This window comes from Hyla sarda, chromosome 4 (assembly GCF_029499605.1).
Source record: "Hyla sarda isolate aHylSar1 chromosome 4, aHylSar1.hap1, whole genome shotgun sequence".
In the NCBI taxonomy this organism is placed as follows: Eukaryota; Metazoa; Chordata; class Amphibia; order Anura; family Hylidae; genus Hyla; species Hyla sarda.
In genome coordinates this window covers 367,246,582-367,253,089 of record NC_079192.1, presented here as the reverse complement: position 1 = coordinate 367,253,089, position 6,508 = coordinate 367,246,582, and positions in this window count along the sequence as shown.

The following is a 6,508-nucleotide window of genomic DNA, read 5'->3' as shown; positions in this document are numbered from 1 at the left end:
ATTACTGGCTGTTCGGGGCCGTCTCTGACGGCCCCGAACAGCCAGAGCCTGCAGGGGTGAGGTGGCACTGGTGCCACCTCACGATCGCCCTGATTCGTCGGCCGGATTACCGGCCGACCAATCAGGGCGCCTGCTGCGGGTGTCACTCCCGCACCCGCTCCGCCCCTCTTCTGGAGGACGTGAGCGGGTGCGGGAAGACGACCCCCGGTGCTGGGGACCCCGATCCCCGGCGCCCCTGTTGGGATCGGGGCCCCAGGAGCAGCGGCGGCGGCGGGACTGACCTGCAGCGTCTGGATCGTTGGAGGTGAGTGACAGCCTCCTGCTGTTGCTTAGCAACAGCTCCCAGCATGCAAAAAGGGCATGCTGGGAGCTGTAGTTATGCAACAGCAGGAGGCAGACCACCACAACTCCCAGCATTCCCTTATGGGCATGCTGGGACTTATGGTTTTGCAACAGCTGGAGGCACATTCTTTCTATGGAAAAGTGTACCTTCAGCTGTTGTATAACTACAACTCCCAGCTTGCACAAACAGCTAAAGTGCATGCTGGGAGTTGTAGTGGTGCATCTGCTGGTTGCATAACTACAACTCCCAGCATGCCCGTTGGCTGTCGGTGACTGCTGAGAGTTGTAGTTTTGCAACAGCTGAAGGCACACTGGTTGTGAAACTCAGAGTTTTTTTTTTACCTAACTCAGTGTTTCACGACTGGTGTGCCTCCAGCTGTTGCAAACTACAACTCAGCAGTCACCGTACACCATGCACCGTACATGCTGGGAGTTGTAGTTTTGCAACAGCTGGAGGCACACTGGTTGTGAAACACTGAGTTAGGTCACAAACTCAGTGATACATAACCAGTGTGCCTACAGTTGTTGCAAAACTGCAACTCTCAGCAGTCACCGACAGCCAACGGGCATGCTGGGAGTTGTAGTTATGCAACAGCTGGATGACCCGTCCCCCCCCCCCCCCCAATGTGAACGTACAGGGTACACTCACATGGGCGGAGGATTACAGTAAGTATCTGGCTGCAAATTTGAGCTGCCGCAAACTTTCTGCTGCAGCTCAAATTGCCAGCGAGAAACTACTGTGAACCCCCGCCTGTGCGACTGTACCCTAAAAACACTACACTACACTAACACAAAAAATAAAATAAAAAGTAAAAAACACTACATAAACACATACCCCTATACAGCCCCCCTCCCCAATAAAAATGAAAAACGTCTGGTACACCACTGTTTCCAGAACGGAGCCTCCAGCTGTTGCAAAACAACTCCCAGTATTGTCGGACAGCCGTTGACTGTCCAGGCATGCTGGGAGTTTTGCAACAGCTGGAGGCACCCTGTTTGGGAATCACTGGCGTAGAATACCCCTATGTCCACCCCTATGCAATCCCTAATTTAGGCCTCAAATGCGCATGGCGCTCTCACTTTGGAGCCCTGTTGTATTTCAAGGCAACAGTTTAGGGCCACATATGGGGTATCGCCGTACTCGGGAGAAATTGTGTTACAAATTTTGGGGGGTATTTTCTGCTTTTACCCTTTTTAAAAATGTAAAATTTTTGGGAAAACAAGCATTTTAGGTAAAAAAAAATAAAAAATTTTACATATGCAAAAGTCGTGAAACACCTGTGGGGTATAAAGGTTCACTTAACCCCTTGTTACGTTCCCCGAGGGGTCTAGTTTCCAAAATGGTATGCCATGTGGTTTTTTTTTGCTATCCTGGCACCATAGGGGCTTCCTAAATGCGGCATGCCCCCAGAGAAAAATTTGCGTTCAAAAAGCCAAATGTGACTCCTTCTCTTCTGAGACCTGTAGTGCGCCAGCAGAGCACTTTTCACCCCCATATGGGGTGTTTTCTGAATCGGGAGAAATTGGGCTTCAAATTTTTAGGGGTATTTTCTGCTATTACCCTTTTTAAAAATAAAATTTTTTGGGGAAAACAAGCATTTTAGGTAAAATTTTTTATTTTTTTTTTACATTTGCAAAAGTCGTGAAACACCTGTGGGGTATTAAGGTTCACTTTATCCCATGTTACATTCCCCGAGGGGTCTAGTTTCCAAAATGGTATGCCATGTGTTTTTTTTTTTTGCTGTTCTGGCACCATAAGGGCTTCCTAAAGGTAACATGCCCCCCAAAAACCATTTCAGAAAAACGTACTCTCCAAAATCCCCTTGTCGCTCCTTCCCTTCTGAGCCCTCTACTGCGCCCGCCGAACACTTTACATAGACATATGAGGTATGTGCTTACTCGAGAGAAATTGGGCTACAAATACAAGTAAACATTTTGTCCTTTTACCCCTTGTAAAAATTCAAAAATTGGGTCTACAAGAACATGTGAGTGTAAAAAATGAAGATTGTGAATTTTCTCCTTCACTTTGCTGCTATTCGTGTGAAACACCTAAAGGGTTAAAACGCTGACTGAATGTCATTTTGAATACTTTGGGGGGTGTAGTTTTTATAATGGGGTCATTTATGGGGTATTTCTAATATGAAGACCCTTCAAATCCACTTCAAACCTGAACTGGTCCCTGAAAAATACTGAGTATGAAAATTTTGTGAAAAATCGGAAAATTGCTGCTGACCGTTGAAGCCCTCTGGTGTCTTCCAAAAGTAAAAACTCATCAATTTTATGATGCAAATATAAAGTAGACATATTGTATATGTGAACCAAAAAAAAATGTATTCGTAATATCCATTTTCCTTACAAGCAGAAAGCTTCAAAGTTAGAAAAATGCTAAATTTTCAAATTTTTCATCAAATTTACGGATTTTTCACCAAGAAAGGATGCAAGTATCGACAAAAATTTACCACTATGTTAAAGTAGAATATGTCACGAAAAAACAATCTCGGAATCAGAATGATAACTAAAAGCATTCCAGAGTTATTAATGTTTAAAGTGACAGTGGTCAGATGTGCAAAAAACGCTCCGGTCCTTAAGGCCAAAATGGGCTCCGTCCTGAAGGGGTTAAAGTCCAAATGGGCTGAGTCCTTAAGGGGTTAAACTTTCATTTATTTTTTTTAAATCAACTGGTGACAGAAAGTTAAACATATTTGTAAATTACTTCTATAAAAAAAAAATCTTAATCCTTCCAATACTTCTGAATACTACAGAGGAAATGTTTTTCTTTTTTGAACACAGTGCTCTCTGCTGACATCATGACCACAGTGCTCTCTACTGACATCTCTGTACATTTTAGGAACTGTCCAGAGCAGATTATATTTTCTATGGGGATTTTCTCCTACTCTGGACAGTTCTTAAAATGGACAGAGGTGTCAGCAGAGAGCACTGTGGTCATGATGTCAGCAGAGAGTATTCACCAGCTAATAAGTACTAAAAGGATTAAGATTTTTTTAATAGAAGTAATTTACAAATCTGTTTAACTTTCTGGCACCAGTTGATAAAAAAAAAAAAAAAAAGTTTTCCACCACCGGAGTACCCCTTTAAGGGGTTAAAGGGCCACACAAGCAACCTAGCGTTCGGTCATGCTGCCCAGGTACACGACTGATCGAGCCATGTTATTGCTCAGTAAATAAACACTGATCACAGAGAATAGTGCTTGTTATAACAGCCTTCTTGGCCTTTCTAAAAGAACCTTTACTCAATTACTGTTATTCTACATTAGGAGGATATTGAGCACTAATCTGATGGTTAGCAGAAACATAAGATTGGTGCATCCCATAGTTAACAACAATCTTATGACTACAGCTAGAATAAATACTAATCTGTTATTCATGCTTAAAGAAATATGTTTTAAGAAATGATGGGAGTAAAAATGGGAAAAAAGATGTAAATCTTATAAAAAGTGTCCAATTTAACTAATTTAGGACTGGATTTTCCCTTTAAATGGAAACATTTGATTCTTTCTTAGCATAAAGTTGAAAAGAAAAATATAGTGAGCAATGCACAATGTATTGCAGCTATCAACCTGTCTCCTAGAGCTATTTTTACATATGTACTGTCAAATGTTTCATAACTACAGGAGATTGCAGCAATATAAGAAGAAAAAAAGTAAACCTGTTCATGTTCCAGGAAGCATTCATATTTTTATATAACACTTGTTTTCTACTTAAAGGGGTACTCTGGCCCTAAGACATCTTATCCCCTATCCTTTGCAAGCTTTCATGCAGCACCCCTCTATCATCAGCTTCCAGAGCGAACATCGCTCCGGGTCTGTGAATGGTCTGATGAATCACGATCACGGGGTCAGAGTATAGCCCCCTCAATGCAAGCCTATAGGAGGGGGCGTTACAACCACCACACCCCCTCCCATAGGCTTGCATTTAGGGGGTGGGGAATGACATCACATGGGGCGGAGCCCTGACATCACAATACTTCGGCCCCGTGATCATGATTCATCAGACCCGGAGCGATGTTCGCTCCACAGGCTGATGATAGTGGGGTGCTGCATGAAAGATTGCAGGGGTCCCCAGTGGCCGGACCCCCGCGATCAGGCATCCTATCCCCTATCCTTTGGGTAGAGGATAAGATGTCTTAGGGCCGGAGTACCCCTTTAAATTGATTCTTGTTAAAAAGAAACCACAATTTAAAGAAATAGACATTTTTACAAAACATTACAATACATTTTATATTTAGGGAGCTGTAATGTATTCATTTGTAGATATAAAAATATTTTACTACAAACATTTTTTTTGTAGTAATTGTTGTATTTTATTACAAAATAGTTGCTATATATATATATATATATATATATATATATATATATATATATATATATATTGTAAAGATTTCTCCCTGGGGATAGCTCTGGGATCGTCCTTGCCCCCGCCACAGGACACTTTTCCACTTCAATCAGCAGGCAAACAACAGTACTTTATTCAAGTCCAGCCCCTCGCCAGCATTATTAGACAGGTTTCAGGATAATTAAAACCATAACACAGGTACAAACAAAACCCTAGACCGTCTAGTCACTAACTACACAATCCAGCATGCCCTGACTGTCCACTGGTGGGCTTTTCCCGGGCAGTTAAACTTATGCCTCCTGCAACCTTTTACTCACTGTTCAGACAAAGCGTTTGCAACCTCTTGCTGTGTGTCTCGTCCACACTTCACCGTTGGGGCCACTCAAAGCTCGGGCTGTGTGTTCCTCATCAGGACCCTGCCAGGGAAATACACCCTTTCCTTGCCACACTGTCACAATATATATTGTGTGTTTGATGTCCAAGTATGGGATATGCATCTCACAGTCCTATCAGCTTGAGTGCTTGCACGTCCGCAGGGCTCACCTGCATTGTACCCCTAGAATCTGTATAGTTGTATATTATGTGTAAAGGACCTTTGATATGGTCACATGGTTATTAGTCACATGATAATAGTTATCACGTATTAAAGTCACATGTATTGTTACCCAGAAAGCACCAGGTGACCAGATGACCCACAGCTTTACTATTATGTTATGTATGGTAATTGTGTTAATTTATTGTGTGATGCTTCCTAGCCTGGGCTGTGTTCCAGCACATCACATGTTTGTGTAATGAGTTTGATTGCAAATAAACTTATTTTAAATAAAAATAAAAAAAAAAGCTGAAGTATCAGACACATTCCATGACCAGTTCCTGAAAAATAAGACATTCTTTACTCTTGAAAAACAATCTAAAGGCATTATTCTCTTTTCTTACAAAATGTTTTTATTTAAATGATTTAAAAAATAATTTAATTTAAAAAAATATTGATTATTTTATACAAAAAAATAGAAACAGTGAACTCTTATTATTCATTATGAAAGATGAACTAGAAAATGTGAAGTCATACAGTTACCTATTCATATAAATTCCCTTCATGAAAACTATATTAAAGGTTTCAAAATGTTCTTTTAGTACTGATAATGCTTTATTTGAAAAACAAAAAAAAGGTATTCTCGAAAAATGTAACAAACAAAATAGTTTCCTGAATACTTTTCTTTGTTATGGTTGCAGTGGTGAAACCTAAAAGAGCCATGGAAGGCTAACATATCCCTGCAAAGAATAATCACTTTCAAAGAGATGTGAGGAGGCATATGGATCTCTTTAAAGGGGTACTCCGCTGCCCTGTGTTGGAAGCTCCGCTCCCCAGCATCTGGAAGTTTATTGTTCCGAACGCTGTGTGCGGGCTTCCGTGTTCAGGGCTGCCTCTCGTGACATCGAGCCCCCTTCCCATAGACTTTCGCTGAGGGGGCGGGCGTGACGTCACGAGGGGTGGCCCTGAACACGGAAACCCGCACACAGCGTTCGTAACAATAAACTCCCGGGACGCTGGGGAGCGGAGCTTCCGACACAGGGCAGCGGAGTACCCCTTTAAAAACAAAAATTCTGAAGAAAGTAAAAGTGTGCAGAAGCTTATCTGCAAGATTGAGGATTACTTGTATAGAGTGAAAAACACAACAATATGTTGATACTTTGATACAATAAAGTTAATACCAATATGCTGTATGCACTGTAAAATGACCACAATCATGGGCTTTGATGCATCGTCTTTAATGCCTCTGGTTGACTAGAAAAAGGAAGCCTTTTTTTCCCCT